Below are 13,324 nucleotides of genomic sequence, written 5' to 3'. Positions count from 1 at the left end.
GGCTACAGTCCCCCCTTTGATCCATTGAACATCAGTGAATTGGATCATAACTACACCCGCCAACTTCCTCAGTTAACATCCAAGTACAAGTCGTGTCACAATTTCACAATCCTATTTTCACATTCATTCTCTCTTTCTCACTGACAGATATAAATTCAAAATAACCCACCATAATCATAATATGCAAAGCAATTTTTATCCACGAGTATGTTTGCTCATTTGTGCCTCAATTTTAAATATCATCCCACCAGCTAGGTTATTTCATGGCTTCAGTTTCTTCCCTGGTGTCCTTAGCTCGCTGCATAACATTTACATATGTCCAATGGGTTTTAGTTCATTGTTGTTTAACCCATTGCAGATTTCTGGGAGAAATTTGATATTGATAACTATCCTGGCCAAAATTTGGACTTTAGGCAAAAGATGGTATTATTGATAGGGCCTCCTGTGCTTGTCTGGTCTCCATCCAAAATCAGAGCTCTCTCCTGGCTTGCCTCGCCTCTGTAATCGAGCCTTAATCCAATTACTATTAACCGCTCGGTTACGCACATGCAGATATGATATATCATTGATCCCTATTAACGATTATTGTATTTTATGCCAAAAAAACAATACTCTCCAAGACAATTTTTTTTCCTTTCGACAATCCAACATTCCATAGGGTTCAAGGCTTTAACATGCTTTATTTGTTTATTTATTCTCTTTGTCACAGATGTCAGCCAATGATTTGTGGGGGGAGGTTTAGGAATTTGAGGCAGAATTGATGCCAGGAGGGAAGTGGTCATTTACCCTTGCAGCTCATTGGACGTCATTGGTCATCTTATGGCATTGGGTGGTATCCCTCCTGGTCATGCTGCCTGCACTGACAGCTGCTGCCACAGCCTCCCAGGCGGTATTGCTGACCCTGCTGCTGATCCTCCAACCTCCTTGGGAGAACAGGATGCCCTCCCTCTCATTCACAGTATCGAGAAGCCTGGTTAGGTCGGCACTCCCAAAGTAAGGAGCAAGTCTGCCTGCTGCCCTGCTTGTGTATTGACTGGGAGTGAATGGTGAGGGAATGTTTGAAAGCAGCTCCTCCTTGTTTGTGGTAAGAAACTGAGGCGCAAGCTCAGCGAGTCAGACGGCGAGACAGCCGGTAATAGCAAGAAGGCAGTGAAGGCACATTTGTGGCACTAAGTGCCATTGAATACAATGCGCAATCTCGCCAACGTGGCCATAAAGGAACACTCCATCAAAAGTGCCCAAAATGACACTTAGAACTGAGAAATGTTCCTGTTGAATCACGCCCAGTGCCTCCACAGTCCTCTGGGGTGGAGAATTGCAAAGATTCCCCACCCTCTGAGTGAAGACGTCTCATCTCAGTCCTAAATGACCTACCTCTCATTTTGTGATTTTGTCCCCTGGATCTTGGAACCCCAGCCAGGGGTTGCATCTATCCTCTTAAGCCCTGTAAGAATTTTGGATGTCTCAATGTGGTCACCTTTCATTCCTCCAAATTCAGGAGAATTCAGGCCCAATTTCCTCAATGGGCACTCAAGAAACTAAAGTAAAAATAAGTTCTTGGTTGAAATCAAAAGTGAAATGGAATTTTGGTTTAAAGTGTAAGTGATGATGAGGCGTGTTCATAGAGCTTGTTTGTTTTCTTTATCAGTAAAAAATATTTGCCTTTACATAAGAACATATGAATGAGGAGCAGGAATAGGCCATCTGGCCCTTCGAGCCTGCTCCACCATTGAATGAAATCATGGCTTATCTTTTGCGGACTCAGCTCCACTCTCCTGCCCGAACACCATAGCCCATTATTCCTTTCTACTTCAATAAACTATCTTTATTTTGAAAATATTGAATGAAGGAGCCTCAACTGCTTTACTGGGCAGGAAATTCTACAGATGCACAACCATTTGGGTGAAGAAGTTCCTCTTAAACTCAGTCCGAAACCTACTTCCCCTTATTTTGAGACTATGCCCCCTCGTCCTGCTTTCACCCACCAGTGGAAACAACCTGCCTGCATTTATCCTATCTATTCCCTTCATAATTTTATATGTTTCTATAAGATCCCCTCGCAGCCTTCAAAATTCCAACGAATACAGTCCCAGTCTACTCAACCTCTCCTCGTAATCGAACTCCCTCAACTCTGGGATTAACATAGTGAATGTCCTCTGCAGCCCCTCCAGAGGCAATACATCCTTTCGCAGGTAAGGAGACCAAAACTGAACACCATGCTCCAAGTGTGGCCTCACTAGCACCTTATACAGTTGCAGCATAACCTCCCTAGTCTTAACTTCCATCCCTCTAGCAATGAAGGGCAAAACTCCATTCGCCTGCTTAATCACCTGTTGCACCTGTAAACCAACTTTTTTCTACTCATGCACTCGGACTCCGATGTCCCTCTGCACAGCAGCATGTTTTAATATTTTATAATTAAAGTAATAACCCCTTTTGCTGTTATTCCGACCAAAATGGATAACCTCACATTTGTCAACATTGTATTCCATCTGCCAGACCCTATCCCATTCACTTAAACTATCCAAATCCCTCTGCAGACTTCCAGTATCCTCTGCACTTTTTGCTTTACCACTAATCTTAGCATTGTCTGCAAACTTGGACACATTGCACTTGGTCCTCAACTCCAAATCATCTATGTAAATTGTGAACAATTGTGGGCCCAACATTGATCCCTGAGGGACACCACTAGCTACTGATTGCCAACCAGAGAAACACCCATTAATCCCCACACTTTGCTTTCTATTAATTAACCAATCATCTATCCATGCTACTACTATACCCTTAGCACCATGCATCTTTATCCTATGCAGTAACTTTTTGTGTAGCACCTTGTCAAAAGCTTGCTGGAAATCCAGATATACCACATCTAGGGGGGGCAGCACGGCAGCATTGTGGATAGCACAATTGCTTCACAGCTCCAGGGTCTCAGGTTCGATTCCAGCTTGGGTCACTTTGTGCGGAGTCTGCACATCCTCCCCATGTGTGCGTGGGTTTCCTCCGGGTGCTCCGGTTTCCTCCCACAGTCCAAAGATGTGCAGGTTAGGTGGATTGGCCATGATAAATTGCCCTCAGTGTCCACAATTGCCCTTAGTGTTGGGTGGAGTTACTGGGTTATGGGGATAGGGTAGAGGTGTTAATCTTGGGTAGGGTGCTCTTTCCAAGAGCTGGTGCAGACGCGATGGGCCGAATGGCCTCCTTCTGCACTGTAAATTCTATGACATCCATTGGCTCCCCATTGTCTACCGCACTGGTTATGTCCTCAAAAAATTCCACTAAATTAGTTTGGCACAACCTGCCCTTTATGAACCCATGCTGCGTCGGTCCAATGGGACAATTTCCATCCAGTTGCCTTGGTATTTCTTCCTTGATATAGATTACAGCATCTTACCTACTACCGAAGTTAAGCTAACTGGCCTATAATTACCCACTTTCTGCCTACTTCCTTTTTTAAACAGTGGGGTCACATTTGCTCATTTCCAATCTGCCAGAACCACCCCAGAGTTGAGAGAATTTTGGTAAATTATCATGAATGCATTTGCAATTTTTCTAGCCATCTCTTTTAGCAATCTGGGATGCATTCTATCAGGGTCAGAAGACTTGCCTACCTTTCGTCCCATTAGCTTGCCCATCACTACCTCCTTAGTGATAAAAATCGTCTCAATGTCCTCACCTATCATAGCCTCATTTCCATCAGTCACTGGCATGTTATTTGTGTCTTCCACCGTGAAGACCCACCCAAAAAACCTGTTAAATTCCTCAGCCATTTCCTCATCTCCCATTATTAAATCTCCCTTCTCATTCTCTAAAGGACCAACATTCACCTTAGCCACTCCTTTTTTTTTATATATTTGATGAAATTTTTACCATGTTTTTATATTCTTAGAAAGTTTGCTCTAATAATCTATCTTACTCTTCTTTCTAGCTTTTTTAGTAGCTTTCTGTTGCCCCCTCAAGATTTCCCAATTCTCTAGTTTCCCACTAATCTTTGCCACTTTGTATGCTTTTCCCTTCAATTTCAAACTCTCCCTTATTTCCTTAGATATCCATGGTCGATTTTCTCTGTTTCTACCATCCTTTCTTTTTGTTTGTCCAAAAACATTTGCTAAGTACTGTGAAAAATCACTTGGAAGGTTCTCCACTGATCCTCAACTGTTTCACCGTAAAGTCTTTGCTCCCAGTCTACCTTAGCCAGCTCTTCTCTCATCACATTGTAATCTCCTTTATTTTGCACAAAACACTAGTGTTCGATTTTACCTTCTAACCCTCCATCTGTATTTTAAATTCCACCATATTGTGATCGCTCCTTCCGAGAGGATCCCTAACTATGAGATCATGAATCAATCCTAAATTACACATGACTAGATCTAGGACCGCTTGTTCCCTCATATGTTCCATTACATACTGTGGTGTATCATGGATACATTCTAAAAACTCCTCCTCAAGGTTGCCTTGACCAACCTAGTTAAACCAATCGACATGGAGATTAAAATCCCCCATGATAACTGCTGTACTATTTCTACATGCATCAATTATGTCTTTGTTTATTGCCCAACATGAACTCCTGTTAGGTGGCCTTTTCATTTAATTAATGGATATTTGAATGTTTTTTTTATATAAGTTATTGGTTTCGACTGAGGTTATAACAAAACAAACAATAAATAACTTTACCGATAATAAGCTTCTGATACAGACACAATTGATCTTGGTGAGAAATAATTTATTTTCTATCATGGTAAATATCAGAAATAATTGCAAAACAGTATAAATAAATAATATTTTAGAGTAATAACGTCAATGCTTCCTTTTATCGTACAGTCATCTCAGTCAGTCATTTCCTGTGATATATACGATATGCTGCACATCAATAAATTAATAATATTCATAATTTTCGCAGTGTTTCTATCAAATCGTTCTGCACTTTCACAAATTCTGGTGTCAATTATATTTTTCTCTGCAAGACAATCGCACAGTCAAGATGAATCAATGTTGTGTCAGTTATTCTTAAGCTAATGTTTTTAAGTTTATTTTTGCTCATTTCATTTTGACATTAATATCATAAAAATGGAAATGTTGCTTTAAAGCTAGTTTCACAACAGATTACAGGCAAAAATAATTAAATCTGATATAAAAATATTAATTGTTAGAAATAAATTATGAGAAGTCTGTATTACCCTGATAAAGATGCTTCTCCATTTTTTCTGTTAAGTTTTTCAATAAGATTTACTAATACAGTCTTATCTTGGTTTATTTGGTAAAATATTTCAGAATTATCCATCTTTCCTTTTCATTTAAATTGATTGAATCATGTTGATCTATTTTGGAATCCTTCAGGGTGAGGGCTACTTAATTTTTAACATCAATATAGGTCAATTTTGATCCTGATGAATGTTCATCACTGAATCCAACTCCCATTTGTCTTTAAATCAAAGTATTCTCACAGTACTTACAAAAAGGATATTGAAGTGTGGATGAAGTTGGTTCGACCTCAGCCTGAATCATAAGTCTTATCATTAACAGTTTGTGTACGGGGAAGCACGGTGGAGCAGTGGTTAGCACTGCTGCCCCGCTGCCCTGAGGACCCGGGTTCGAAATCAGCCCTGGGTCACACTCCATGTGGAGATTGTACATTCTCCCTGTGTCTGCTTGGGTCTCACCCCACAACCCAAAAAAGATGTGCAGGGTAGGTGAATTGACAATGATAAATTGCCCCTTAATTAAAAGAAAAGAATTGGGTGCTCTAAATTTACATTAAAAAAAACACTTTGAGTACTCTACAGTTGTGGAGCCATGTACTTTAAGTGTTTAATTTATCCCAAGTATGCTGGATAATTCTAAAAAGTTAGATTGTCAATGATTCTGTATCCTTGATCCTTTCATTGACTAATTAATATAGATATAAGTTAAATTCAATACAATACTATGACATTCATGAATCATATATTCATGAATCATATCAAAATGTCCACACAAACAAGTGTTCATTGGACATCATCCATAACTTTCGAAATATGATTTAAAAATTGTGAAATACTAATATAACCTTTGTACTAGAATTATGAAACTACTGATATCCAATTCAGGAGGATATTAGGCATGGTCACGAAGCAGGTTGTTCCTTCTTAGTCTCCTCAGATGCCGTTTTATTTGGCAGCTGGTGCTGATCTGCCGTGCTATAAAAAGTTTAAATCTATCCAGAAATTCGTCTAGTCCATGATCCGTGGATGAACAGTTAGATTCAGTCACCTGAAAAAATGTTTAGAAAAGGGTATTTGAATCAACATCTCATTCATTGGATAGCAACATGTTCCCTCGTGAATTGTGGAAAATTAAAACTTTTGTAAAGTGCATCAGAAGGAGTCCACACCAAGTAGTCAAAGAAACAATACTTATTTTAGTTAACAAAGTTAACTATATCCATAACTCCAGTAGTACCCTACTGGGTCTTCTCAAGTCGGTTCCTGATTGGCCATTTCTATTTATCCAAATGAATAACACTCTGTAAAGTGTCCTAGGACCTTTATCGGGGTCCACGGGGTAGTGCATCACAGCAACACATCAGTATTTCATGAGCCACTTCTTTTAAGACCCGAGGATGAAATCTATCAGAACCCGGGGATCTGTCAATTCCTGTTCTATCGATTTGCTCAGTAGCACTTTTCTGGTGATTGTCATTTTCTTGAGTTTATCTCCTCCAATTCCTGATTTCCAACTATTGCTGGATGTTATTTGGATCACAGAATCACAGAATAATATAGTGCAGAAGAGGCCCTTTGGCCCATTGAGTCTATAACGACAAATGAAAGCCATCTGACCTATCTACCGAATCCCATTTGCCATAACTTGGCCAGTTGCCTTGATATACTCAATAGCGAAGACCAATACAATACAGCTGTTCAATTAATCAGCTATCTCTTTTTGTTCTGTCCCTACCTCCCCATACTCACTTTCTATCAGACCAACATCACTTTGTTACTTCTTTTCTTTTTAAATTATTTTCAGAAACTGTTATTATCTATCTTCATATTTCTAGCTAGCTTTCTCACGTACTCTAATTTTTCAGTCCTTATCAATCTTTTAGTTATTCTTTGATGTTTTTCTTCCGATTCTCAGTCACATATTGATACATGTAGCTACCAGCATGGGAAAGTTGTCAGGAATGGGATCTCTGGCATATTTTCCACCCTTTCTATTCCAGGGATTATCCCATCACAGCTGCTACTCTAGTTGGCATCAGCTAACTCAGCACAGTGCTGGGATAGAATGAGAGGGTAAATGCTCCAGTCTCTCCTGCAGCAGGAATCGCCGCTGCAGGAAGGAAAATGTAATGGAACATTTAAAGATTCATTGACATCGGATGATAATTTCTGGTCTTGGGGTGGGCGTGCCTCTGGGATTTTTCTTGGAGGGATATCAATGAATGCTTTCCCACTATTGGATCAATGGAATGCCAAAGAGTATGTTGGTTAAAAATTTCTCCATGCATTTATCTGCTCCATCGACACACCCAAAACACTAAATAAGATAAATATAAGGCATGGAGAAATTTCTGACCAACTATGTATTGAATAAATAAACTCAAAACACAATTACCTTGCTGCTGGTCTTCAGGCTGTTTAAGTTTGAAGTTATACTTATCAGGTGTTTATCTTTACTGTCCATTGAGCTTAGTCCTTGAGAGAAGATCTCTATTGCATGTTGAGTACAGTTTATATCCTAAATAAATATACCAGATATTACTCGTTAATTATAGAGACAAATATTCCATTAAAATTAACTACGCGATGGGTGCGATGAGCTAATGACGTGTTGGTTTAAAACTGCTTTTGGCTTTTTTTTCTGATTCTGATTTGGGGAAGCTGTGGCACAGTGATATTGTCACTGGACTAGCAATCCAGCAACCCAGAGTAATGGTCTGGGTCCCGGGTTCGAATCACACCATGGCAGATAGTGACATTTGAATTCAATGAAAATCTGGAATTAAAGATCTGATGATGACCATGAAACCATTGTCAATTATAATAAAAACCCATCTGGTTCACTCATGTTCTTCAGGGAAGTAAATCTGCTGTCCTTACCCTGTATGGCCTACTTGTGACTCCAGACGCACACAGCGATGCGGTTGATTCATAGCTTTCGCCCTCTGAAATGGCTTAGCGAGCCACTCAATTCAAGGGCAGTTAGGGATGGGCAACAAATGCTGGCCCAACCAGCGATGCCCACATCCCACGAATGATTTTTCTTTAAATTCAAACTTAATGGACCATGTTTCCACATTTCTTTAGAGTGCTCTTATTTTTTTTACATCTTGCTCTTTTTAAGATGTTTTTGCTGCAAAATATATTGAGCGGGATTCTCCGTCTCACCAGTATTGTGGTGAGGCGCACCCCCGCCGGTGGTGGGATTCTTCATCATGCCAGGCGACCAATGGAGTTTCCCATTGTGGGCAGCCTCACGCCTTTGGGAAATCCTTGGGCATGCATGCACTGCCGGCATGCAAAGGAGAATCCCGACAGCGGAGAATCCAGTCCAATAAATATATATGTTTTTTTTATTTAGAGTACTCAATTATTTTTTTCCAATTAAGGTGCAATTTCGCATGGCCAATCCACCTACCCTGCACATCTTTGGGATGTGGGTCCAAAACCCACGCAAACACAGGGAGAATGTGCAAACTCCACACGGACAGTGACCCAGAGCAGTCCGTTAAGTATTCTACTTTGCGGTAGAAATTGGTTGTGCATACAACACATGCCCCCAACATGGGAGACTCAACTTAGAACATAGAACATAGAACAGTACAGCACAGAACAGGCCCTTCGGCCCTCGATGTTGTGCCGAGCCATGATCACCCTACTCAAACCCACGTATCCACCCTATACCCGTAACCCAACAACCCCCCCTTAACCTTACTTTTTAGGACACTACGGGCAATTTAGCATGGCCAATCCACCTAACCCGCACATCTTTGGACTGTGGGAGGAAACCGGAGCACCCGGAGGAAACCCACGCACACACGGGGAGGATGTGCAGACTCCGCACAGACAGTGACCCAGCCGGGAATCGAACCTGGGACCCTGGAGCTGTGAAGCATTTATGCTAACCACTATGCTACCGTGCTGCCCACAAATATCGTCACAAATAGGCTTATATTATATCTATTGTCACAAGTAGGTTTGCATTAACAATGCAGTGAAGTTACTATGAAAAGCCCCTAGTCGCCACATATCGGCACCTGTTTGGGTAACAGGGAGAATTCAGAATTCTCAGCTGGTACAGGAATTGAACCCGCACTGCTGGCCTTGTCTGCATCTCAAACCAGTTGTCTAGGCCACTGAGCTAAATCGGGCCATGAAAAACTGAAAATAGATCCTTCAATAACTTGGAGGGGCTACAGGTGTGTTGTTGAGGCTCCAGAGCCAGTTTGTCCATTGCCCATTGGATTGATTTCAGCTGCTTGATCTTTCAGGATAGGACATCAGATAAAATTCTGGTACAGAGAGGAAAATACAAAGTTGTGGGTGTGGGCTTACAGTTGTGAGCTGGCAGTGTTCCCCACAGGTTCCTGGGAGTTAGAAGGAGCAATTCCATGCAGGCGCCATAGGCAAGGTAATGTGGCTTGCAAGTCAATATGGCTTTGAAATTGGGAGCTAAAACATTTCTAAAACTGTAAATTAATTTGTTCAAACTGAATGTAACCTGAGAAGTTGAAATCATATCCTTAAACATTATCAATATTATCTCAAAATAACTTTGCAAGTGTAAATGCAGACTGATATTCCTCATCACTTTGAAAGGTTTGAAAATATCTAAAAATAATCGTTAAAACCAAACTAGTGATAAAGATGTGAAAAATGAAAATACATACCCCATCAAGATCTGGTGTTTTCAGGGTTCCCAAATGCTACAGAAACAAAATAGAACTACAGTTCGAATTTGTAAAAGAGATAGATGGCAGATTGCAACTTTAACAAATCTTGTTGGCATTATATAAACCGTGTATCCATGCTTACATGTAGTTCTACAAAGACACTAAAGCTCAAAGGGATCTATAATATATTATTAATTATAGAAAACAGAAATTGAACTCACAGTTAAATGCAGCATTTTACTATCTTTCTGAATTTCTTTAAGTGTGTTCAGACGGCATGCGTCAAGTGCAGTCACACAGCAGCCGAACAGAAATAGGTAAGTGATGAACATTTTGCTTCGAAGTTATGGAGAAGCTCTGGTTTCTGTTCCTTGCGACAGTTGTTGTGTTGATTTCTCATGTTGGTTATCCTTTTTATGTGATGCACCCCAGAAATGAATTACCTGAATGGGAGACTATGGGAAATACCAAATGATGATCTGCATGACACAATCGAGGAATTCTTCGACCACAGATACCCAAGTATTTTAAAAGTCGATGGAAAAGATGCTGCTCTACATATCTACCATCTACAATCACGATATTTGTCAAACAAATACCTATAATTTCCAGATATCTACATCAAGATGTGATCCTTTTTCGTCATTTCCTTCATACTGTTGCCACTAATTCTCGCACAGCTTAACATATCTGGCCATTGCTCATCAGATTGATTTTCCCCAAACCATTCAGTTATTATCTTTTTATCTCTTCTCCTTTTGTGTTCTTGGTTTCTTGATTTTTCAATCATAAGGAAATAAGCGTTCAGTTTTCTGTAATTCAATGAAAATGTGCAAGAAGACTCACGCGTTTCACCCAAAAAATAATACCCGGTCCTGCCCACACTACAAATGCTTTCAGCAGTGGGAGCTGAACTTGCCGGCGAGACCGGCTCCTCAGAGATCACGGTGCCCTTTTGTAAGGGGACCCCGATCTCTAAGTGACCTTGAGAGTCCTCCACATGCCCCACCCATGAACAAAGCCAGCCCTTTCAGCCCCCTTTCATGGCCCTGAACCTTGGCAGTGCAAACTTGGCACTCTGGCACTGCCAGCCTGGAATGCCAGTGGAGTGCTCCCCCCTGCCCTGAACATCCGAGGGGTTCCAATATCCTTCAAGACCCCAAGAACGGCCATCATGCCTGCTCTCCATTTGTGGAGACCAGTACTAATTGGCGCGTGGGTGAGGCATCAAACTTGGGTAAACCGATGCTCCTGACAAAACACTCAAACTTGCAAATTATCATACAACAATCTCCTTTATTGTACTTTACCGGGTTACCACAAAAGTAAAAAAACTCGACCATAAAAGCTATCAAAAGCTCTATTGCACACACTATAAAAACTGTTCTACAATAGGGATCAAAACTCACAGCTTGGATTTATATACCACCCATTAAGAGACAAGGTGATTAATCCTCCCCTTGGTGGATCCCGATGCCCTTTTTCAATCCCAGACCCTGCGCTAGCTTCTTATGCTGGTTGTTCCTGCAGGTTGTCACTCCAGAAGTTCCTTAGTCTCTCATTCTTATACAGATCTTGCTGGCACTGATCATGCTTCCAGTCATGCACTCACAAGATAGGCACTAATCAATCGCTGTCTTTTAGTCATGAATGCTCAGGGAGCTGTGTCTCCCTCAGGCTTCTCTTCGGAGCATGATACGGGATCTTTATTCAATCACTGTCTGTTCAAGGTATAGCATCAGCCACTATCCAATCAGCTCCTGTGCCTGTTATTCACTGCAGATGTGCACAGTGTTTCTGTTCCCACAGTCCTTAGCCTGATACAGAATTCACACTTTTGACCAACAAGCTTTGCTGGTGTCTTCACTTTGTTGGTATCTTGACAGCCAGGCTACAGTACCCCCTTTGATCCATTGAACATCAGTGAATTGGACCATAACTACACCCGCCAACCTTCTCAGTTAACATCCAAGTACAAGTCGTGTCACAATTTCACAGTCCTATTTTCACATTCATTCTCTCTTTCTCACTGACAGATATAAATTCAAAATAACCCACCATAATCATAATATGCAAAGCAATTTTTATCCACGAGTATGTTTGCTCATTTGTGCCTCAATTTTAAATATCATCCCACCAGCTAGGTTATTTCATGGCTTCAGTTTCTTCCCTGGTGCCCTTAGCTCGCTGCATAACATTTACATATGTCCAATGGGTTTTAGTTCATTGTTGTTTAACCTATTGCAGATTTCTGGGAGAAATTTGATATTGATAACTGTCCTGGCCAAAATTTGGACTTTAGGCAAAAGATGGTATTATTGATAGGGCCTCCTGTGCTTGTCTGGTCTCCATCCAAAATCAGAGCTCTCTCCTGGCTTGCCTCGCCTCTGTAATCGAGCCTTAATCCAATTACTATTAACCGCTCGGTTACGCACATGCAGACATGATATATCATTGATCCCTATTAACGATTATTGTATTTTATGCCAAAAAAAAATACTCTCCAAGACAATTTTTTTTCCTTTCGACAATCCAATATTCCATAGGGTTCTAGGCTTTAACATGCTTTATTTGTTTATTTATTCTCTTTGTCACAGCTATTATTATAAATGTAAATTCTCAATAGTCAAAGCTCAAAGCTATTTTGGGCACGATTCTTCTGCCTCCCAGCCATGTGTTTCCCAGCTGGAGGCAGTGCGCTATACACCGTGAAAATGGCAATTCGCATTGAAGCCACCCCACGCCTCCAGGAAACCCACGGGTGGCGGTACACTGCCGGTGGGACCAGAGAAATCCGCCGCCAGAGAATGGACAGAGAATTCTGGCCTTAGTCTCCACTAGCATTAACAAGCTATGTCCCCATAAGGTTTAAATAACTCACAACAGATAAAAATTAGCTTAAACAGCTTTTATGTCACCTTTGTGCCACGAGCGCTATGGTAGCACAGTGTCAGGGACCAGGGTTCGATTCCCGGGTTGGGTCACTATCTGTGCGGAGGCGACACGTTCTCCTCATGTCTGCATGAGTTTCCTCCGGGCGCTCCAGTTTCCCTCCACAAGTCCCGAAAGAAGTGCTTCTTAGGAGAATTGGACATTCTGAATTTTCCCTCAGTGTACCGTACAGGCCAGGCGTTGGAGTGTGGTGACTGGGGGATTTTCACAGTAACTTAATTGCAATGTTAATGTAAGCCTACATGTGACACTAATAAAGATTATTATTATTATCAATAAATTGTAGACAAAACTCCTCCATATCTCATCATTGTTCTTGATCATTCTTTCTTAGTTCTTGACCTGTACAAGTTCTGTATTCTATTCCTCATCTAAGATTTTGACATCCATTTCCTAACACCAGATAACTACTGCTGATTAAAAAATTATTTTATCTGTGGTAACTTCATGGACACTCCCCAGATTTAACACCATCTCCTCACATACAGATAACCTCACTCA

Source organism: Scyliorhinus canicula, chromosome 4, assembly GCF_902713615.1.
Source record: "Scyliorhinus canicula chromosome 4, sScyCan1.1, whole genome shotgun sequence".
Taxonomy (NCBI): Eukaryota; Metazoa; Chordata; class Chondrichthyes; order Carcharhiniformes; family Scyliorhinidae; genus Scyliorhinus; species Scyliorhinus canicula.
The sequence above is the reverse complement of the archived record's forward strand: the minus strand, read 5'-3'. Positions refer to the sequence as shown.